Raw genomic sequence first — 25,660 nt, 5'->3', positions numbered from 1 at the left:
AACAATGTATTTACCTTAATAGTCATAATATATATAGCAGTTCATGACATCCATTCTTACAAATTTCAAAACTCCGCCATCTCTCTCCCCACGTCCACCACTGCTGGCGGCTCACCTCCAACTGCGCAACGCTACTCACTGTTCACATCCAGCTCCCGCTGCCCAACACTACAATGGCAGACAACAATGCAAACCAGCCACAGACTGCACACAGCACAGCCAGTGATTTTCATACAGAGCGCTACCTGGTGGTGGAGTTACCAATATAAGAACCTAAACAGCCTACTTACAACGTCCTTTTTTGAGTTAGGTCTAAGTAGTTCTAACTCTAGGGGACTGCTGACCTCAGATGTTTAAGTCCCATAGTGCTTAGAGCCATTTGAATCATTTTTTCTCACAGTATGCCACTCTCGTTGCGTAATGGTCTTAGTGTAGAAAAACATATGAAACTTGTTTACTTATTGAGGGACCTGCAGCATATATTATGGTTGGTTGGTTGCTTGCTTTTGGGGGAGGGGAGCAAACTGCAAGGTCATCGATCCAATCGGATTAGGGACGGATGGGGTTGGAAGTCGGCTGAACACTCTCAAATGAATTTGCCTTAAGCGATCTATGAAAATGACAGAAAATCTAAATTAGGATCGTCGGACGCAAGTTTGAACTGTTGTCCTCCAGAATGCGAGTCCAGTGTGCTAACTACTGCGTCATTTTGTAAGGTGGCAGAATAAATGGCGGTCAATACATAAGAGTTGTATACATTGTAATGGGAAGGTGAATATGACACCTAACTTACTTCAGCAGTAATGAGCAGATTTATAAGTATCTAATGCAAACAAGATGACACCCAATCGACGGTATTAACACACCGCTCCTATATAATGCATGTCAAAGAGCAGAAGGTGAAACAAGATGGGAGAGGAAACGTTTTGCGTGGAAGCAAGTGTGGGCAGAAGCTGAGGCCGCACCACGGGAGACCACATTAAAAGCTCTTAGGGCGTGTCCCGCGGAGGGAGTCAGCGACCGGACAGGTGACGGATACTGGAGAGCAAGTAATGGGCCACCAGAAGTAGGACAGAAAGAAGCTTTAGAAAACTGCGATTCAGAATTCCAAATGGATACGAACAAAACCAATGACGCAGTTGATCACGTGAACAGCGAATGGTACACATGTGATGTATGCACGTAACTTTTAGGCGCGTCTAGTGGGCACAAAAAGGTCCGATTGGCGGAAACGAACTAGGAAAGAGTACGCACTAGGAGGGAGTAAAGTGCCGAGATTTCGACGCAGTTCAATAGTAGGGCCCTTGCTATTGGCAGAGAGAGTTTCCACAAAATAACAGGAACGCTCCTATTGGTCGAAAAAACGCGTGATGCGGAGAATGAAAGGACCCAGGTAGGGCGACAGTTCGGCTACGAGTAAGACGAGAGCGAAATTTTCGGGACACTCTTTTCTCAACTGGCGTCAAGTGCAGAACGGGGTGCATAACGCTCTGTACGACGCAGAGCTCCTATTGTGGAGAAACGAACCAGCCAGTTAGTTAAATGTCCTTGCGAGGACTGAGAGGGCATATTAATGTACACGCTGCTCCAGCCATGCGCGTTCATATCGTCATAGTCCAAGACTAGGGATGAGTACATGTTTTCTCACATAACGAGAAACATAAGGAGAGTTTTTGCTGAAAAATCAGAAAAGGCTTAATTGGTTTTTATAGGAATTTCAGAGGACAAGAACAGCCATGCAGACGACAGCTAATCGCAGCTAAGGTAAATACCGCGTGCAGAGGCGTAAACTTGTTGGTTCAACAGCTTGCGTCCACTGCAAACTCGAGCGACCTTGGGTAATCTTTTGCTCAACTTGTCACAAAATTAACCATCCTCCGTAGACTTGATTGCCATCCTAAATCACACCGAACTTTGATCCGGAATCGGATGATTCATCGTATTATAGGCCAACATCATGACATGATCGTAAGAATAATTTTGTAATGAAACTTCTAGTTAAAAATTTACCATAGTTGTGTTTAGTATTATTGCACTCGTGGTTCTAGGCGCTCAGTCCGGGACCGCGCGACTGCTACGGTCGCAGGTTCGAATCCTGCCTCGGGCATGGAAGTTCTAGGCGACTGATGACCTCAGATGTTAAGTCGCATAGTGCTCAGAGCCATTTGAACCATTTTTATTATTTCACTTTCTGAGAACGAGATGCGTTCATCTGACAACTGTTGTAACATTGTCACTTTTTAAACTGTGTAAAATACTGTATTTCTGTGATAAGACTGCAACATTAAACCAAAAAATATTTACAGCTTACACCGTTATTGTAGTGATTTCAAAACCTTGCAATCTCTTTTGGCTATATGTTATGTCACAGTAGGATATTATGCGGAGAATTGATAGACAATTCGCTGCTTGATATTGTATTTTAATATTTAACTTATTTCGGCTTTACTGCTTTCCTCGGTGTTTGTTCTCACATTGTAGATAGACATGTCAACTTTGGGTAAATTATTATTGTTGTTGAGGCAGCGCGGTTCGGTGCTGCTGCAAATAAAGTTCCATTCATCTTGTGGTGAATCTCTTATCATGCGCACGCCTCCTCGAAGTTGCTGAAATTCAGTTCTCATCCGGAAAAAGCTAAGGATGAAACAGCTGTACACCTCTTGACCACTAGTCGCACTAAAAATTGTTTTCTCGTTGGAAGGTTAATAATAATTAAATGAAAGTATTTATGTGAGTAAAATTTCGCTGTATTACGGTAAGCTTGCACGCACCAGTTACTACTAAGCGCACATCATTCAGAACGTAGACAGTTCACACGAGCTTTGGAACTTAAATAGTGGCAGCTATTTGTTCACAACCTATGCAAAATAGTTACATATTTGCACCTGTTACTATTCTTCAGAATAGTCACCAGCGTTGTGTAGAACATGTTGCCAGCGACGTGGAAGGCGCAGAATACCGTTAGCAGACCGTGTTCTGTTGATGGCGTGAATGGAGCGGTCTGTTGCCTGTCGAATCTCTGCAACAGTTCTGAAGCAAATGGCACGAAGTAGTTCCTTCATCTTCAGAATCAAATCAAAGTGAGAAGGACTTACATCGTATTACTGTTCGTTTTTGGAGCATCGCCTGCGACCAGCTTTCCGAAAGAAGCGGCGACACTCTCTGCGCAACCCAAACATCAATTTTGCACGACAACGGGCGAGCGCATACAACGTAAGCTGTGGCTACTCTGTTCGGTCGATGAGACTGGGAAGTACTGTACCATCCACCATATTCCCTGGACGTAAGTCGTTGTGACTTTGATTTGATTCCCAAGATGAAGGAACCACCTGGTGGTATTCGCTTCAGAACTGTCCCAGAGATTTGACAGGCAGTAGACCGCTCCATTCGCAATATTAACAGAACGGGCTCTGCTGACGGTATACTACGCCTTCCACATAGCTGGCAACGGGTTCTACACAACGCTGGTGAATACTTTGAAGGACAGTAACAGGTGCAAACATGTAACTCTTTTGTATCGGTTGTGAATAATTGGTTGCCACTATTTAAGTTCCAACCCTCGTAATAATTGTTAGGTGGGTTTCACAGAAAGTTTACAAACGAATTGTTCCTTTTAGATCAGCTCGCTCAGATGCCGCTATAATCAGTCTCATGTAAAAGTATGTTCACATTCGCGAGTGAGCAACATGGCACGCCTAATTTAATTATTTAAATTTAATTATAGAATACGTTGCAGTTCTGAATTTCGCCGTGCATTACATCGATCTCTTCCACACTTTACGGCACTTCTCAAGTGTTTTGGTACCGAAATATCACAATATTGATAATATTAATCGGAGCACCTGTCAATTGTCCTGATCACTATGAAATCTAGGCCTCGACTCTACTCATCTCTCTACAGAAAAGAAATTTCTAGTGCCCAAAATACGCGCGAATATGCTACTTTCTGATTGGCAGAGAAACGTCACAGCCAGTCGGAAAGCTGCATCAAACCTGCTCAGTCCCGCGCATATAGGCAGAACCAATCGTAATTTGTCGCTGAATCAGAACAGTAAATTAACATAAAAATTTTGGAAATCCACAAATATAAATTAAATCCCCCTTAATAAAACCTCTTTACCGAAATCATAAGCTCATTCCCGCAGTCCTGCAAACCTACGAAATACTTTTCAACAAATTCCCGTGTAAGAACGACTAACACCCACGTCATTCTCGAACTTTCCTCACGGGATCATTTACTTCAATGTATAGTATAAAAACGTTACATAACATATCATTTCACATTGACACCTTCATTCACTTTCATAACTAAGCACAATTAAGGAAATTAAACAAAAAATGCAAATGAAATCGACTGTATTTTGACTGCAGGTTCAACAGTGTCCGTCAGCTAGTGCCCTCTATCCAGATAGCATAGAACAGTGGTTCCCAACAGGTGTTCCGCGGACCCCCAAGGGTCCGCGAGCTATGCCAGAGGGGGCCGCAAGATGCTATTAGAATAAAAAAATATATTAAGTATATTTCATATGATAACAGATTTTTTGTTTTGGCCGCTTCCTGCATGAGCAGAGCTTCAGCGAACGTTAACTTCTGCGCCTAGCGTCTCCCTAGAGCCAACTGACACTAGCACGATCTAGCACAAAACTAGAATTAAATAGAGGCATATAGTTCTGCTGTATGCCGTTAAACTGCGCGCGCTGCCTCTTTTCAGCTGATAACTGACAGTCACTTTATACAGAAACTCGCATTTCAGACGACAATCGACCATTGTTAATTTAAGACGCTGAATTTGGCTTTTTTAGGTACTTGATACTGTGATATGACAAGGTATCAATCATGCTCGATGAGGGGGTCCTCGAGAAAATTTTGTTGGGAATCTCTGGCATAGAAAGTACACACTCTCGGAAATATCTGAAGCCACCTGTCCTGCGCGTGACTTATACTGTACACATGTTCACCGCTGTTGTGTCCGATCTCAATAGACACGATATAAGGCGGTACGCCTCATTGACTGTAGCTGTAATAATAAAAAACTTTTTATAACATACGTGCAACAGCAAATTATCGAACAACTATAAAAAGTCACTGAAAGTAATACGGCATTCTGCAACTACAGACAGAGATAATGGTTTACTCAGAGTTGAAAAAAGTCCACCTACAACGTCAGGACACGTTCTGATGAATGCAATAAATCCGAAATGAGCTTAAATGATAAAATAAAATACGAGGCATAATACTCTTTAGCAACTCCCTGCATATCATGTAACTTGCTTTCTGAACTCCATACGCACAAGCCGACCAAAGAGATTAGAGAGTTAAAATTAAAAGGATGATCAGCGTAATATCGATGGTTTGTTGAAGCGAAATCCAGTCATGGACTGTGCGGCTGGTCCCGGCGGAGTTTCGAGTCCCCTCCCTCGGGCGTGGGTGTGTGTGTGTTTGTCCTTCGCATAATTTAGGTTAAGTAGTGTGTAAGCTTAGGGACTGATGACCTTAGCACTGAAGTCCCATACGATTTCACACACATTTGAACGTTTGATAGCAAAATCGATTTTCAATCACATAGTGATCATCTTCAGCGCTGTTGTGTACAAATTAAACTCATAGGCACTGCTCTCAAATTATTATCAGTAACTAAAACTGAGAAACGATCGCAATATTATTGATAAGTTATTAATAATTATTATATTGATTTTGCTATCAATAAACCATCAATACTACGGCCAACGCTGACCTTCCTTTTAATTTAACATATATGGTCTATGTGTACACAGCACTCCATGGAGTCGCCAATCAATAATCAATAAGTTTAGAGCGTGTCCCAAATCAGCGAAAAACGAATGGGATCAACTCGCATTGTCGGCGGTATACTACATACCGTGTACATCGCCATCATGTACATCGCCAACACGGTCATATCGCAAAAATGATTGTACACCGAAGCGCCAAAGAAACTGGTATAGGCATGCGTATTCAAATACAAAGATATGTAAACAGGCACAATACGGCTCTGTGGTCGGCAACGCCTATGTAAGACAAGTGTCTGGCGCAGTTGTTAGATCGGTTACAGCTGCTACAGTGGCAGGTCATCAAGATTTAAGTGAGTTTGAAAGTTGGACACAGCATCTACGAGGTAGCGACGAAGTGGGGACTTTCCCGTACGGCCATTTTACGAGTGTACCGCGGACATCAGAAACCCGGTTAAACACCAAACCTCCGACATCGTTGCGGCCGGAAAAAGATCCTGCGAGAACGCGACCAATAACGGCTGATGAGAATTGTTCAGCGAGACAGAAGTGGAACCCTTCCGCAAATTTCTGCTGATTTCAGTGCTGGGCCATCAATAAGTATGAGCGTGCGAGCCATTCAGCGGAACATCATGGATATGGGTTTTCGGAGCCGAAGGCCCAGTCGTGTACTCTTGATTACTGCACGACTCAAAGTTTTACTCCTCGCCTGGGCCCGTCAGCACCGACAGTCGACTATTGTTGACTGGAAACATGTTGCTTGGTGCGACGAGTCTCGTTTGAAATTGTATTGAGTGGATGGACGTGTAGTACGGAGACAATCTCGTGACTACATGGACCCTGCAAGTCAGCAGGGAACTGTTCAAGCTGGTGGAGACTCTGTAACGGTGTGGGGAGTGTGCAGTTGGAGTGATGTGGGACCCCTGATATGTCTAGATACGAATGCCGGACATTTGCCATGGCGGACATTTGCCACGCTTGCCCCTTCGCCAGGTAGCTTGAGTAGCGATGTTTGAAAAGTACAACGACATACTGGATATTAATCTACTCTCTAAAATCTGATATCCCTTGCGGCGAAACAGTAGTTAATAAAGTGTAGCTGGACAATGTTCAAAACATGACTGAAAATACGTTTACTAAATAGAGATAAGAACAGCTATGACTGACATGTCAAAGAAAGTCGACGTACAATTTTAAAATGTTAGAAATAAGGAAATGAAGTAATACAGAATGCTATGCTTGTAAAGTACGTTGTTCTTCTACATTGTTTAGCTCTTGATATTTACAGGGTCACAGAGAAAACATCATAGTTTGGAGGGAAAAGCCGTAATTGTGATGATCTACACTACAACAGAAAAAAGAAGCACAACTTAAGGTAAAATAATGTAACGTGTGTTTCAGTTCACAAGCGACATTGAAGTAGATAATTCCTGTGACTTAGTATGGGCAGAGGTTATATTCGACAACCGGATTAAATTAATAACTGGCCCCTTTTACCGACCCCGGGTCTCGGATGAAACAGTTGCTGAACAGTTCAAAGAAGACTTGAGTCTCATCACAAATACGTACGCTACTCATACAATTATAGTTGGCAGTGACTTCAATCTACCTTCCGTATGTTGACAGAAATACATTTTCAGACCCTGTTGTAGATAGAAAACAACTTCTGTAGTTGTTCTAAATGCTTTTTATTAAATTATTTTTAAGAATTAGTTCACGAGGCCATTCAGATTGTAAATGGTTACGAAAACACACTTGACCTCTTAGCCACAAATAATCCTGAGCATCACGACGGATACAGGGATTAGTGAACACGCAGTCGTAGAGAGGCTCACTTCCGTAACAAAGAAATTCACCAAAACTAAACGCGAAATATATCTATTTATAAAAGCAACTAAAAATTCGGTTGACGGTCTCCAATCCTTCCAAACTATGTAAGTGAAGACCATATGTGGCTGAAGTTCAAAGAAATAGTATCAACAGCACTCGAGAGATTCATACCAAATAAATTAATAGGAGACGGAACTGATTCCCCCAAGATTACACAAAATACGACAGAAAGCTGCTGCAGGAGCACCGAAGAAGGCAAGTATAATATAGACGAACGCAAAATCTCCAAGATTGGCAAAGTTTTGCTGCGGCTCGAAATTTGGCGCGGAATTCAATGCGAGATGCATTTAATAGTTTCCACAACGAAACTCTCTCTAGACATCTGGCGGAAAATCCAGAGAGATTCTTGTTCTATGTTAAGCAAACCAGCGGAAAGGCTCAGTAAATACATTTACTGCGCGACAGCGATGAGAAGGAGGAAGGGGAGTCAAGGGACCCAACCCTTCGGAGCAGGTAAAATCATGGCAAATGTTCGGCGTGGCATATGTCCGCACACCCCAGATACGACTCTGACAGGTGACCTTACGTAAACATCTTGTCTGATCACCTGCATTCATTTGTGTTCATTGTGCATTCCGACGGACTTGGGCAATTCCAGCAGGACAATGCGACACCCCACACGCCCAGAATTGCTACAGAGTGGCACTCTTCTGAGTTTGAACACTTCCGCTTGCCACCAGTCTCCCCAGACATGAACACTATAAAGCGTATCAGGGATGCCTTGCAATGTGCTTTTCAGAAGATACCTTTACCCCCTCTTACTCTTACGGATTTATGGACAACCCTGCAGGATTCATGGTGTCTCCTCTACAGCACTACTTCAGGCAGTACGCAAGTTCATGCCACGTCGTGTTGTTTCACTTCTACACGCTCGAGGGAGCTCTAGACGATATTAGGCAGGTTGTGCCAGTTTCTTTGACTCTTCATTGTGTACGAGTTGATGAATTTTCGAAGAACATAGCTGTGTGGGCAAGTGAATTAAATAAACAGTGGATAGTGTTAGGAAGTAGTTTTTTATTTTATTTTATTAAATATGGCAAGAAACTTGTTGCAGGGTCTGTACCACAATGAGACGCTAGTGCTATTGGAATTGCAAGTGACTGTATCTCTAGTTGGATATATAGTAGGCGCCCCCAAGTGGAGAGAGAACTACACTGCTGCTTAACTCTGTGGCCGGGAGGAACAGGTGTTTGTGTCTGCCTGCGGCCTGCCTCCATCTGTCAATTACAGTGATGAAAGCGAGGCCTGCACAGCTATTCTAATGAGCGCTGCGCGTTGTGCTGGGAACAAGGAGCCATTGTTGGCACCGGGATCGATGGCATCGCGTCCCCAGATTGCATCTTCCCGCCCACAGCTGCGACTTACGCAGCATATGTGTGCGGCCTTCACACTAGGCATCTCTGTTCGTATGTACTGGAACACTTCCAGAAAGTAAGAAAAATGGTAAACCCCCTCCCCGGTAAGAAATGCGGAAAAAATAGTCTCATCATTAGTACATATTTTTGATGTGGGCTTTTTATTGTTATGATTATTATTTATTTTACGGCCTTCATTGGACCACTCTAGTCAAAAATACAAAGTTGTAAACAAGTTGTTACACAGGGATACAATTTGGCTCAGCAATAACTTAATATGATATTTAGGTAATATAATTATTAGAGTCTATTCTTATATGAAAGATGTTTTGATCTTCTGTCTGCCCAATATTTCTTCATTCTTTCAGATATTTTCTTTCTTTCTTCATCTGAGACCACTCTTCCTGCAATCCTTTTATTGATTTTCATTTGTAGTCTGGTTTGCGGGTTTTGCAGTATTCTGGTTTTCTCTGCCTTGCTTTTTAGGTCATCCACTGTAATTTGGTGTTCTTTTACATCTTCCTTAATTTCTGTGATCCATTTAATGTCACTCTTGCTATTCCACAATTTTTTTATTTTTTTACTAATTCTGTTTTCTGGAGTTCTCATCAGATGTCCAAAGAATGAGATGCGTTTCTTCCTGATCGTGCTCATGACTGGTTTTATTTTCTTATATACTGTTTCATTTGATGCTATTCTCCAATGTCCATTTATTTCATACTGTTTATTTATACATGTCCTAATTATTCTTCTTTCTATTTTTAGTATTCTGTCAATTTCCGCTGAATTAGTTGGTTTGAAGATAGTTTCAGCTGCATACGTAATTTCTGGTTGTGTAACTGTTTTATGGTGTTTTAATTTTGTATCTATAGATAAGCTTTTTCTGTTGTATGTAGTTTTGCTAATGTAATTAACGTAGTACAGTTTTTTTATTCTGTTCTGCCATGATGACTCCTCATTTAGATTGTATGTTATTATTTCGCCTAAGTATTTAAATTTATCAACAATTCTGATTTCCTGTTCTCCTATTGTAATTTTGTTTGCAAGTGGTGGATCAGTTAGCATAATCTTTTTTTTTCAAATGATATTCTAAGGCCTACTTTCTCTGCTATTTCTTGTAGTGATTTCACTTGTTGCCTGGCTTCTTGAACGGTGTTGGCTAGGAGAGCAAGATCATCAGCGAATCCCAAGCAGTTTAATCTAATATCATATTTTGCACTTGCAATTCTTATCATCTTTGCATTGTCCTTGTACCATTGTCTCATTATGTATTCCTGTGCACAATTGAACAGTAATGGTGACAGGCAGTCATCTTGTCTTAAGCCTGTTTTTATGAGGAATGGTTCCGAAATTTCTCCTCTAAACTTCACTTTTGATTTGATGTTGGTTAGAGTGTATTGTATTATTTTAATTAGTTTTGGATGGAGTCATCGAGTTCTTAAATTTTTTAATACTGAGGGTCTGTGGAGACAGTCAAATGCCTTCTTAAAATCTAAAATTGTTATTGCCAGAGGATTGTTCGTTTTGAAACGTCCCCTTCGAAAAATTATACAAGACTGGTCTATGTGAAACGTCCTCTTTGAACAATTATACACGAATGTGCTTAAACTGACACACAATAGTTTTTAGCGCAACGCAATCTGACTTTCAAAAATCCCTATGACGAATGGCCCTGACTAACATTAACCTATACCTTTCACAAATCACTTACCTCACCAAAAATCTTCGTTACTCGAACTACTGCAATAGAGCGAGCGCCGCTACTGCCAGCTAACTAAAAGATTCAAACTATGGAAGTCACTAACTACTGATAGGCACAGTTAGCAAATGAAAGATTTTAATAGGGAACAAACAATGTCTTTAACCTTTATAGTCATAATATATATATCAGTTCATGACACCAATTCTTACAAATTTCAAAACTCCGCCATCTCTCTCCCCACGTCCACCACTGCTGGCGGCTCACCTCCAACTGCGCAACGCTACGCGCTGTTAGCATCCAGCTGCCGCTGCCCAACACTACAATGGCAGACAACAATGCAAACCAGCCACAGACTGCACACGGCACAGCCAGTGATTTTTATACAGAGCGCTACGTGGCGGCGGCGTTACCAATAAAAAAACCTAAACAGCCTACTTACATAGCCCTCATGCTCCCCACAAAAAAATTTACAAACTGTTTTGGGCAGTGGCCAATACAGATTTGAAAATTTTTTTCATAATTACAATGACAAAGAAATGAAATGCACACACTTATCGATACAATGTTGGTCAAAAGCTAAAATTTTCTCACAGTCCATGAAGACAGTCCTGATCATACAGTGTTTTTCTCAAAGTCTGAGTAGTAAAAGAAAATGCACACGGAAGTAGTGGATTTCCATGCAGTCTTGAAGAAGTAGTGTTGTCCTTTCAACTAAAGAAAGTGCTGACTCACGACATGCAGACAGGTAATGGGCCACAGCAGAGTCAGTCGACATTGAAGACTATCCGTAGGTAGGTCATCACAGAGCAGACCCACTGTAGTCCTGGTAGAGATTACTATTGGTGGGCCACCAGAGGTGCAGACCCACTGCAGTCCTTGTAGAAATAATGGTAGTGGTGGGTCATCAAAGGTGTAGACCCACTGTAGTCCTTGTAGAGATGGCCAGCAGCCATCTGATTGACTGTGCAGGCGCACAATCACCATTGAAGAATCTTGCGGATAATATAACAAGTCCATAACCACCACTTGTGCACTCAGAAAAATTGTTATTGAAATGTCCTTAGAACCAGCAATGCTGTTATCCAGTCCCTTACTGAGTTAATAACACACGTGCAAACACTATCAGTCCCTACTTCTCACATTTTGTCCATATACTATGACCAACAGAAATGTGTGCAGTGAAATGTAATTTACAAGTTACTAAATTTGATGAACTGGTGTCAATTACAATTTTATAACATAAGAATACAATAACAAAGGTACAAAATACATCATTAAAGAACATAACAATACACATAACATTTGCAGTAGTACAGGCTATACAAAAGAATCGAAACAGCAAATACATCAGTGTTAAAAAAAATTTACGACATAAGTACATACATAAAAGATCAGAATAACTTTTGAAACATCAACCTCACACATGAGCATTAGGACCAATCAGAATAAATAATGTGTAAACATCTTTACGAAGTAAATAACATGTTATTAACGCAAATTATATTTGAGGATAACAGTATTCCTCATCATAGTGAATGTAGCTTAGTATTAGAAGAGAAAAAATTCTATGAAACAGCACAGGAAGAAAACAAATACACAAGGGTACACAAACACATAGTGGGATAACACAAAAGGAAAGGACAGGGTTTGTTTTACTGCAGTACTTTGCAAACAAAACTTTCTTTACTTCTCAGAGATCTCCCTTTGTTCTTCATTATTTCCAAAAAGTCCTATCTATACCTGCTTTCTGTACTTTTCTCGTATAACCTCTCAGTGCATTTCTTCAAATCCATCGCAACTCATTCTCTTATATAGGTTACCCCCTCTTAAGCTAACTTAAATCTACTGAGCTCAGATGCTTAACTAAGGGACGAGGCAATGCAGCAGCACAAAACAATTTACACAAAAAGCAATGATAAAAAAAATGGAAATTGGCAGAAAAGGCAGCAATATTACAACTAATATAAGGCTATGCGCAGCAAACAAGAAAAATAAATCAGTAATAAAATTGGCTTAACCTAGTAATACAAAGTGACAAACAGTAGCACTATGAATGGCAAACAGCCGCAGCAAATGCTATAACTTATACCTAAACATGACAAAGCTCAAGCAGAAAAAATGTTACACTAAAGGCAAGAATGCAGATAAGGACAATGTCTATTCACATCTTAATGTCTATGCAATTAAAGTGGTGCACCAAAAAAACTAATGCCACAACAAATTACCAAGTACTTGAAAAGAAAATTATATATACAGTTACTTTTATTAGTCGCTTCTTATTGCTCTTTCCATTCCAAGAGCTCCTTTTTCGAAGAATGTGGATCATAAAATAATTATTTAATACACTCCTGGAAATGGAAAAGAGAACACATTGACACCGGTGTGTCAGACCCACCATACTTGCTCCGGATACTGCGAGAGGGCTGTACAAGCAATGATCACACGCACGGCACAGCGGACACACCAGGAACCGCGGTGTTGACCGTCGAATGGCGCTAGCTGCGCAGCATTTGTGCACCGCCGCCGTCAGTGTGAGCCAGTTTGCCGTGGCATACGGAGCTCCATCGCAGTCTTTAACACTGGTAGCATGCCGCGACAGCGTGGACGTGAACCGTATGTGCAGTTGACGGACTTTGAGCGAGGGCGTATAGTGGGCATGCGGGAGGCCGGGTGGACGTACCGCCGAATTGCTCAACACGTGGGGCGCGAGGTCTCCACAGTACATCGATGTTGTCGCCAGTGGTCGGCGGAAGGTGCACGTGCCCGTCGACCTGGGACCGGACCGCAGCGACGCACGGATGAACGCCAAGACCGTAGGATCCTACGCAGTGCCGTAGGGGACCGCACCGCCACTTCCCAGCAAATTAGGGACCCTGTTGCTCCTGGGGTATAGGCGAGGACCATTCGCAACCGTCTCCATGAAGCTGGGCTACGGTCCCGCACACCGTTAGGCCGTCTTCCGCTCACGCCCCAACATCGTGCAGCCCGCCTCCAGTGGTGTCGCGACAGGCGTGAATGGAGGGACGAATGGAGATGTGGCGTCTTCAGCGATGAGAGTCGCTTCTGCCTTGGTGCCAATGATGGTCGTATGCGTGTTTGGCGCCGTGCAGGTGAGCGCCACAATCAGGACTGCATACGACTGAGGCACACAGGGCCAACACCCGACATCATGGTGTGGGGAGCGATTTCCTACACTGGCCGTACACCTCTGGTGATCGTCGAATGGACACTGAATAGTGCACGGTACATCCAAACCGTCATCGAACCCATCGTTCTACCATTCCTAGACCGGCAAGGGAACTTGCTGTTCCAACAGGACAATGCACGACCGCATGTATCCCGTGCCACCTAACGTGCTCTAGAAGGTGTAAGTCAACTACCCTGGCCAGCAAGATCTCCGGATCTGTCCCCCATTGAGCATGTTTGGGACTGGATGAAGCGTCGTCTCACGCGGTCTGCAGGTCCAGCACGAACACTGGGTCAACTGAGGCGCCAGGTGGAAATGGCATGGCCAGCCGTTCCACAGGAGTACATCCAGCATCTCTACGATTGTCTCCATGGGAGAATAGCAGCCTGCATTGCTGCGAAAGGTGGATATACACTGTACTAGTGCCGACATTGTGCATGCTCTGTTGCCTGTGTCTATGTGCCTGTGGTTCTGTCACTGTGATCATGTGATGTATCTGACCCCAGGAATGTGTCAATAAAGTTTCCCCTTCCTGGGACAATGAATTCACAGTGTTCTTATTTCAATTTCCAGGAGTGTAGATCTGTCGATAGAAAGTGTTCACATTAGCAAATGCATTTAATTTTATAAAACCAATGCTGCAACACAGCTGGAAAACAGATATCAAATGAAATAAGCAACTATGAAAGTCAAAGCATAAAAATATCATTCAATAGTCATGTGACATTTCATAAGTTAGTAGAATTCTCTCAACTCTCGTAGAAAGACGTTTGTTATAATCAGGTGTCAGATGTAAGTATCTTTCTCAGTAATGAGCGTGTCGTATTTGCGGTGCTTTCTACAAAGGAATGTCAATAGCGAGGATGATGGCCTCCTTTTTTTTTCCTGTGCCTCTGAAAGGCACACACTAATGGCTTTCTTTTGTCAGGTGGTTGTCGCGCAGCTGGGTGCCCACGGACACATTACGTTCAGGTGGTCACTTAACTGTCTTATCGAAATATTTACGACACCAGTTTCCGCTACGGTGGCAGTCTCATATAAAAAAAATTCACAGGTCAAGAATTTGCGTTACAAATCTGTAGAAATAAAATCATTTAAATATAATAGTGTCCAAAAAATTTTCACCAGCATTGTAATACATTACGCATTTACACACATTTCATAACTCTTAAAGTACGATTCCAGGTTTCCAATATCCTTTTTCACAAACCAGAGTCCCTAACCACTACTCGTTATTCCTTACCTTATTACATATACATATTCGTCGACACTTTTTCAATATTTCATCGTAACAGATATGTAGCATAACCAAATAACTCACATAGCATCAGCTTAAACATACCTCAGCAGCATAATTCACATCGTCGTCGTAATAATATCATAACACCTCAGTCAAATTCTCAAAATCTCCGTAGCTTCCTCCAATAATTTCAAAACCTAAAATAAAATTCTCTGCTCATGTCAAAAGTGTCATCTGCCTCAAACGTACTTTACAAATCGTGATCCCATACCAAATACACCATTCAAAGCTCTCATAGTATCACAATGGTTCTGAAAAAGTATGAACAGTTCACAAAGTACAGACAATTTCATAAGTGTGAAGTTATTCAACTACATAATTACGTAAACATCAGTCACTGATGTAGTGTAATAAATGTTTGTTTCTCTCAGTTAAATGATCAGATAGCTGTGTAATTTATGTGTTAGAGAAATATGGTACCGGTGTGTAATGTTGTATAAGCAAATACCATATTATCTAGGGCTCCTTGTGCTTGCCAAACACATGGTACACAAAGTAAGCGTGTACCCCCCTGAGGATTAATGTAATTATACCCTCAGGTGTTGCAGGTTACAGCAATGGAATGAATTGTATCACAAAAAACTTTCTTTTTAATTCAACAATATTAATAAATAAATGGTTTAAGTACCAAATTAATCACTCAAATGCGTGCCCTGTAGTGTTAAATGTGCGTTTTGCTGTAAGATAATTCTGTGGAACTGTCGTAGTTATCGTCCTCTGTAAGCAAAGTTCTGCTGAAGTCAATGTACTTACCTCATCATAAACGAAGGTGAAATGCTTTCCGTATAGATATCGTAGTTATTACGTACCTTACCTTGATCAAGAAAGTACTATAATGTAACGTATTGTTGTGCTACGATAAAGGCTGTCTCATTGTAGCTATACCACAAAAGTTACTACTAAAACATGTTTTACTTTCCAGAATAATACAGAAAAACTGTGCAGATATAAAACAGATACACCGCAAAAGCAACAATGTAAATCGTGTCACATATTAGCAGCGTCGTGATATAATCGTGTAGCTATTAGAGAAACCAAATGCTAAGTCATCTTTAATCTCACCGAATGAACTTCAAATAAATAATGTGTTTTCAAGTAAACCAAAATGTTGCATTAAAATCTCATTAGCAGTACTGGTAAATGCTCTAAGTATGTAAGCCTTATAGTCGTTACGTAATCGTGCAACTAACAAGCAAGAATGTACAAATAACAACACTGTGTCGTCTGTTCACTATAACAATGCATTCGTAATTTCTGTTTAAAAATGTTCCCTTGGTTCTTGACTGGATATTTAACTTCAAACATGGTTGCATGTTAACAGATTCTAAGTCTGACAAATTGTACTAGTAGCGTGAAGTGAAAAATTTTATGGCAAAGACAAAGTTAAAAAGCAGATTATCTTTCAATAAACGGTTTTACATGTAAAATGTGGTGTAAACCTTTACTCTTCCTAGTACGCAGACTGTCAACTGAAAAGCAATTATCATGTGGTTACGTCGGTAAGGAACACTGGAATTTTGCTCAAGGGTAGCTTACGTTATTTTTCTCTGAGCCCGCCGGCACACGCGGCTGCCTGCGGTGCGAGTCATTGTCTGTTTCTTTGTTGGCGCGCGTCGTTATTGGGATTAGGAGACCTAACTTCTACAAATTCACCGTGCCGAGAGGGCCCTACCCTGTTCGAAGCTCGCCAGTTTTGATGGATTTCCGGTCTGTCTAACAGAAGGTAAAGCCGATTAATTTCCTCGTCATGGTTTGAGAGCCAATCTTCAAATTTCAAAGCTATTGACTTACCTTCTTTCTCTAAACTTATTTCAGCATCGTGAAAGTTTAAGATTGCTTTGTATTCATTCAAAAAATCTACTCCCAGTATAACTTCCGTCGACAATAATGGAACAATAAGAAAGTTCATAGAGAAGCTGTGGCTTTGACAAAAGAATTCTAAGTTGGTTTGTTGGCGTACATCTACACTTTTTCCAATGACTGTACCTTGTAATTTAATCTTGCCTAACGGAAGTGTGGGGCAATCGTTCGATTTGTTGCATTTGCTAAAAGCTGTTTCACTAATTACTGAAATGGGACTGCCTGAGTCAAGTACTGCCGTAAATTTTACGTCATTTACAGTAATGTGAATCATAGGATATGCAATGTTATTATGTTGTACGTCGTGTTCCTGGAGTAATATGTCCCTAATATCTTCCATTTTAACGTAATTACAAGCTACGGCAGCTGCGTCGTCAGTTTCATAAGTACGTTGTGTGGCTGCCAGTGGTATGAGTCATTGCCTATTGTGTCTTTGTTGGCACGCGTCGTTATTGGGATTTGGGGACCTAACTTCTACAAATTCACCTTGTCGAGAGGGCCCTGCTCTGTTTGAATCCCGCCAGTTCTGCTGCAATTCAGGTCTGTCGTTACGATCATATCGTCTGTCGTCATGTCGGTAGTTCCTGTAATTTCTTGTTTGTCGGTCATGTGGTGGAGAATTTCTCCCTGAATTATCACTGCGCGGTGGACCTTTGCGTCTGAAGTTCTTCTGTCTCCCTTGATAATAATTATTTTGGTTCCTATATTGTCTTTTTCTCTGATTGTCTCTGTGATAGTCACTACTGCGGAGAGGTGATCTTTCCCTGTAATTATTACTACTCTGCCAACGGTTGTCATACGGGTGGTGTCTGTTTTGGTCACGATTTGTGTTGTGAGAATAGCCTTGTCGTGTCCAGTTATTTCATCGCGGAATTGCGACGGATGTGACCTGTAATTGTTGTGTTCCTGTTTTCGCGTTCCGCGATTGTCAGTGTCAATTTCTAATTCTTGTAAGAGTGCCTGAAAAGCTTCAATGTCGTCTTTGCAACGGCCTGCCAAAATAATATGCCGTAAATGTTCAGGCAATTTGATTAAGCAAATGCGGATGAGTTCTGACGGGCTGTATGGGTTTGAAAGATACTGATTCTTATGTAACATGTCTTCAAAATATTTCACAAGACTTGAAAATTCAGATTGTTCGAAATTTTTCATCATTATGATGCCATGTTTTACTCGGTCTTGTGTGGCTTGAGACCAATATGCTGAGAGGAAGGCATGATAAAATTCTCCTTCACTATGACAATCGTGAATGACCGATCGCCTTCTTACAGCTGGTTCATTCTCCAAGTAGCCATACATAAATTCTAATCTGTGCTCTAATGACCAGTTGGGAGGAAAACAATGAGAGAATTGATGGAGCCACGCTTGTGGATGAATGTCGTTGCCAGAATTCTTAAATGTTTTGAATTTACGTGCAGTAATGAACAGCTTATAGTCAAAATCATCGTGTCGGCGGGTAGCATATCGTTCATTGTTACGTCGTGTCGGCAGTTCCATCTCAAAATTCGGTGCACCTTGCCAATTTCTTTCACAATTTCCTAAATGCCCTGTGTTATTATTTTGTGGCTTTTCCGTATTTATAAGTCCCTCTTCCCGTGTTGGAGTGCGACTGTCCTCTGAAATACGTAATTCGTGTTTTACCTGTGTCAGCTGATCTTGTACTTCCCGGATTTCTCTTTGGTGTTGCGTATTAATTTGATTTTGATTTTGTCTGAATTTCCTAATTTGTTCGAATTAGTGTCATTAAAGACTACCGGTTTTGTGTCATTCAAATTATCATCTACCTTCGTAGATAAATTATTTAGCTGATCCGAAAGTTCAACTACTTTCTCTGATAATGAACTAATGTCCTCCATGTGTCTTTTTGAACCAATTTTCAGAGTATCTACTGTGTCCTTTAAGTTTTCTTGAGTTTTTGCAAGTTGCGTAACCGAATCGGTAGATGCAACTCAGTCAATTTTAGCTTGCAAGGTCTCATGATTTTCATGAACAATTGTTTGCTGTTCTTTTATGGCTGCTTCGTGATTCTGTAATGCATTTTCATGCCGCGAAAAAATAGGTTGGAAATGCTCACAAATTTGTGTTATTACGTCATTACAGACTTTTTGACATTTCGATACGATTTTATGTAATTCAGTAGTTAAATCTTCACGTGTTTGTTCAAGCATATGTTCCACTGTGTCTAACTTTCGAAGCTTTTGCTGTGTTTGTCTCAGATTTTGTTCCATTTGTTGCATTAATTGCAATAATAGTGTATTAGTGTCTGGAATCTGTTTTTCTATGCTTTTTGGCAGTGCATTTTCACCGGCAACATTTACATTTTGACAGGCAGAAAATGTGTCTTGACTCATTTGAGAAAACGGTGAGGACCCATAACCTAAGTCTACAGTATTTGCAATATTGTGTTCTGTCATTTCGGATTCCTGAGGCGAGCTGTTGCCGACTGATCGATCGATAAGTGTTCCCTGTTCCCTACTTGTTTCATTGTCTACACCATTATTTGCCGCCCGCTCCATTTCCCTATGCACAATTACCAAATTACTGCTTCGAATGTCTGTTAATTCACTACACGGTGGTGCTGATAAGCGACGCTCGTCGTCAATATTATTTCTCAGTTTACTTTGGAGCCTAGTGTTACGTTTTTCACACGCCATTATTGTCACAATATTTCAGACGATAACACATAAAAGCACAATTTGAAGAGCAAAAATAAGAGAACAAATTAACATAGCACTGAAAATAATATCTAGTTAATTGCAAGAGAAGCTGCGTAATACTTGGTGCAAATGCACATGCATGCCACAACTGTTTTACTGTACAACAATGAAAGACTGCGACTACAAAGGAAATTCTCTCTATGATTACGCGCTAGCAATAAACAAAGGCTACACTAACTACACAAACTACAAGAAAAAATCAGAAGATTCCAGTGAGGTATCCTTGGCTAAGGGTCGACATATGAAACGTCCCCTTAGAAAAATTATACAAGACTGGTCTATGTGGAACGTCCTCTTTGAACAATTATACACGAATGTGCTTAAACGGACACACAATAGTTTTTAGCGCAACGCAATCTGACTTTCAAAAATCCCTACGACGAATGGCCCTGACTAACATTAACCTATACCTTTCACAAATCACTTACCTCACCAAAAATCTTCGTTACTCGAACTACTGCAATAGAGCGAGAGCCGCTACTGCCAGCTAACTAAAAGATTCAAACTACGGAAGTCACTAACTACTGATAGGCACAGTTAGCAAATGAAAGATTTTAATAGGGAACAAACAATGTATTTACCTTTATAGTCATAATATATATATCAGTTCATGACACCAATTCTTACAAATTTCAAAACTCCGCCATCTCTCTCCCCACGTCCACCACTGCTGGCGGCTCACCTCCAACTGCGCAACGCTACGCGCTGTTAGCATCCAGCTGCCGCTGCCCAACACTACAATGGCAGACAACAATGCAAACCGAGCCACAGACTGCACACGGCACAGCCAGTGATTTTTATACAGAGCGCTACGTGGCGGCGGCGTTACCAATAAAAAAACCTAAACAGCCTACTTACAGTTTCTTGTAGCATGTCGTAATCAATTTTAAACTAATTATCCGCTCTGCACAGCTTCTCCATGGTCTGGAACGTCCCTGATTTTCCCCTGACTCCTGTTCTAATTGCTCCTTGATTCTTTCATATAGGATCTTGGATAGAATTTTGTATGTGCATTCTAGGAGAGAGATTCCTCTGTAGTTGTCTGGGTTGCTCTTCTCTCCCTTTTAGTGTAGTGGGTGGATGATAGCTGTGGCCCAATGTTCGGGGAATCGTTCTGTTGCCAGATTTTTGTTACAGGCATGTGTAAGGAGGTCTTGACTGTGTCAGTTGCATGTTTCCACATTTCAACAAAAACCTCATCTTCTCCACATGCCTTATAATTTTTTTGTTCTTTAAGAATTTTCCCTACTTCTTGGAAAGTTGGAGGGTCTAGTTTGTTAGGTTTGGTTTTTATTGAGGTATTTATGTTGATTTGTAAGGGTTTATTGGGTTCCTCGCAATTCAGAAGTGTTGATGTGGTCTTATTAGGTCTTCTTTAATTCGGCTATTGCTTTATGAACAGTCGGTAGCTGAGACGGCTGTAGCTGCGTACGGTCAGTGATACTGTCCGTCCGAAAAATGCCGCATTACTGGTGAATTACCAGGTGTAGAATTACGAAACCGGAATTTTCCTATAGCCGTCAGCGTAGGGCCCGTTAGACCCCGTCTGCAGCGCCATCTGCTTTCTGTGACGGCTGACGACGAACATCAACACGCAGTAATCCAAGTTCCATACATCGGTATCTGTTTCAAACCTGTAAACGTATGTACTTTTTGCCTACGAACTACGATTTGCCAATTTCTGTTATCATTTGAAAACAACTGCTGCAGAATTGCGTGGTATGCTTGTCGATGCTTTCGGCGAACTCTTGGTAAAACACAGTGTTTCGAGTGGTTCAAAAAATTCGACAGTGGTGATTTTATGTGAGAAACGACCAGCGCAGGAAACCACCGAAAAAGTTCGATGACAACGAATTGCAAGCCTTTTTGGATGAAGATGATACTCAGACTCAACATGAACTCGCGGAACAATTGAATGTGACGCAGAAAGCCGTTTCTCTTCGGTTGGAAGGTATAGGAAAGGTGCAGAATAGGGAAAATAGGTTCAGCATGAGTTGAATGAAAGGCAGCAAGGCAGATCGAAAGGGAACTTGTGAAATGCTGCTCCCCAGATACAAAAGAAAGTCGTTTCTCCATCGAATAGCGACAGGCTATGAAAAATGGATATATTTTGAGAACTTCAATCGTTCTGGAAACTGCTAATTGCAGGGTTAACATGTGCAGCACAGTACTTTAATATTCTGAGAGGTACTCCATTATATCCATGAGAATTCATAGCCTTCAGATGTTAAATACTGACTCAGTCTCCTCCTTGTCAGTATCACAGAGGAGTATTGCAGACATCAGTCTCGGAAAGGCATTTTCCACGAGAGTTATACGATTCCCTGTAGAAACTAAGTTTTTATTTAATTCACCAGTAATTCTCAGGATGTGATTGTTAAGTACTGTACATGCATCTGAGTATCAGAAACAGAACCATTTTTACTACGAACTGACTTTGTATCGTCGACCTTGTGTTGCTGACCAGACCCTTCCTTCTCGACTGACCATATGGTTTTAATTTTATTCTATGATTTAGCTATTCTATTTGTGTACAACATACCCTTTATCTTACCAGTAAAATTTTTAAGCACCTTACAAAAAAAATGGCTCTGAGCACTATGGGACTTAACTTCTGAGGTCATCAGTCCCGTAGAACTTGGAACTAACGAACCTGCGACCGTAAAGCACCTTACAATACTGTTTGTAAAAGGCTACTGTAGTTCGATTGTGACTACTTCTAACATTTTGATATAATTACCACTTCGTTCTACATGGTATCCTTATCCCACTAGTCTGCCACCCAGGCTGCTGTTTACTGTTAGTACCCCGTTTAGAACGTTCTAATGGGAAGTAGCTTTCAAAGAGCATGAGAAATGTGTTAAGGAAAACATTATATTTGTCATCTATTTTATCGACTCTGTAAACATGCTGACACTGAAGTTTCTTAACAAGGTTTAAGAAATTCTCTATTGCCGATGGATTAGTATTTCTACATAGTTTTTAATTATACACATCTGAGTAGAAAAAAAACTGTTAGTGTTAAAATTTGTGCATCATGGTCTGAAACACCATTAATCCTTTTACTAACAGAATGCCCATCTAGTAAAGAAGAATGAATAAAAATATTGTCTATGGTTGTGCTACTGTTCCTGTGCACTCTGACACAATCTGTATCAGCTAATATGAATCTATGAGATCTTACAACACCCTTTTTCTTGCAGAATCACATACAAAATTAATATTTTTGTCACCATATGTAACTAATTTTTGCTACTTCCTATAAAGTGAACCAAGTATCCTCTCCAGTTTGAGCAGAAATGCTCTGAAGTCAGAGTTCGGGTACCTATAAATGACAAAAATTAGAAGTTTAGTTTCACTAAATGCAACTACCTGTGCATAACATTCAAATACCTTTTCAGTGCAGGGCCGTGAAACGTCTACCGACTCAAATGGAATACTGTTTTTTACGTATATGGCCACTCCACCACTCCGCAAAGAATCCTTGAAAGACTGCCAGCTAATCTGTATCCTGTTGAAGGAAGCCTCTGTAATATCAAATTATTTAGTGCAATATTCTTTTTGCCGTATGTATTAACAGGGACAGTAAACAACTAGTGCACCAACACCGACAGCACCACCCTGGTCCGTGCTGACTGCTACCGCCATGCAACAGACTGCTCGGTCGCTGCTGTAGTACTGGTTATTCGCCGTGTTCTCCTGAGACTGTTAATAGATACCAATAAAAAGAACAGTGCTCTAAACTAATATAGGATCGCTCTATCGAATATGCACTAAGAACCATTTTGCTTTAAACGCGGAGCAAACCGACTCTTTACATCGACCGACACTGGGAGGTAAGACGTGACGGGCAATATTTGTTTGGGATGACGCCAGTTACACAGTTCGAAAACTAAGCTGCGGATATCTGCCGAATGCTCCTAATGACTCATAAGAAGGACAGTGTATTCTTGAGCACCATTGTGTAATGCTGATGCATTAATTTGTTCTGAAAGCGGTGCTGATATTCAAGACGATAAAAGCGGGTTAAAAGCTGTGGACTATCTGGGGAAGTTAACCTTGCATTACTGAGAAACTGTTTCACCAGGTATCAAGTCTAGCTTGCCAAATTCCCAACCAGACTAACATTAATTATAATCTTTTAGTAGACATCTTACGATATCCGGTGATATATACACTCCTGGAAATGGAAAAAAGAACACATTGACACCGGTGTGTCAGACCCACCATACTTGCTCCGGATACTGCGAGAGGGCTGTACAAGCAATGATCACACGCACGGCACAGCGGACACACCAGGAACCGCGGTGTTGGCCGTCGAATGGCGCTAGCTGCGCAGCATTTGTGCACCGCCGCCGTCAGTGTGAGCCAGTTTGCCGTGGCATACGGAGCTCCATCGCAGTCTTTAACACTGGCAGCATGCCGCGACAGCGTGGACGTGAACCGTATGTGCAGTTGACGGACTTTGAGCGAGGGCGTATAGTGGGCATGCGGGAGGCCGGGTGGGCGTACCGCCGAATTGCTCAACACGTGGGGCGTGAGGTCTCCACAGTACATAGATGTTGTCGCCAGTGGTCGGCGGAAGGTGCACGTGCCCGTCGACCTGGGACCGGACCGCAGCGACGCACGGATGCACGCCAAGACCGTAGGATCCTACGCAGTGCCGTAGGGGACCGCACCGCCACTTCCCAGCAAATTAGGGACACTGTTGCTCCTGGGGTATCGGCGAGGACCATTCGCAACCGTCTCCATGAAGCTGGGCTACGGTCCCGCACACCGTGAGGCCGTCTACCGCTCACGCCCCAACATCGTGCAGCCCGCCTCCAGTGGTGTCGCGACAGGCGTGAATGGAGGGACGAATGGAGACGTGTCGTCTTCAGCGATGAGAGTCGCTTCTGCCTTGGTGCCAATGATGGTCGTATGCGTGTTTGGCGCCGTGCAGGTGAGCGCCACAATCAGGACTGCATACGACCGAGGCACACAGGGCCAACACCCGGCATCATGGTGTGGGGAGCGATCTCCTACACTGGCCGTACACCTCTGGTGATCGTCGAGGGGACACTGAATAGTGCACGGTACATCCAAACCGTCATCGAACCCATCGTTCTACGATTCCTAGACCGGCAAGGGAACTTGCTGTTCCAACAGGACAATGCACGTCCGTATGTATCCTGTGCCACCCAACGTGCTCTAGAAGGTGTAAGTCAACTACCCTGGCCAGCAAGATGTCCGGATCTGTCCCCCATTGAGCATGTTTGGGACTTGATGAAGCGTCGTCTCACGCGGTCTGCAGGTCCAGCACGAACGCTGGTCCAACTGAGGCGCCAGGTGGAAATGGCATGGCAAGCCGTTCCACAGGACTACATCCAGCATCTCTAAGATCGTCTCCATGGGAGAATAGCAGCCTGCATTGCTGCGAAAGGTGGATATACACTGTACTAGTGCCGACATTGTGCATGCTCTGTTGCCTGTGTCTATGTGCCTGTGGTTCTGTCAGTGTGATCATGTGATGTATATGACCCCAGGAATGTGTCAATAAAGTTTCCCCTTCCTGGGACAATGAATTCACGGTGTTCTTATTTCAATTTCCAGGAGTGTATAAAGACAATTGAAATAAAAAGAAATAGATCAGTTTATATTTGGACATTTATTTTAACATGGATCATTGTTCCCTTAAAATTTCAGCGTATTAAACTTGAGTCATAACTAAACTGGTGCCTTATTTAGGATTGTGAAAATGTGAGTTTGTAATCTTACGGAACACATCTAATATGGAGCCAAGATTGGGAGACTGCATACAACACTGCATTCATAAAATAACACACGAAGAACGTTGAAACATATGCAAGAGTAAATTAACCACAACCAACCAATTCAATTTTTACCCAAAGAAGTTACGTTC

The sequence above is a fragment of the Schistocerca gregaria genome, chromosome 1 (genome assembly GCF_023897955.1).
Source record: "Schistocerca gregaria isolate iqSchGreg1 chromosome 1, iqSchGreg1.2, whole genome shotgun sequence".
NCBI lineage: Eukaryota > Metazoa > Arthropoda > Insecta > Orthoptera > Acrididae > Schistocerca > Schistocerca gregaria.
This window is presented reverse-complemented; position numbering follows the sequence as displayed.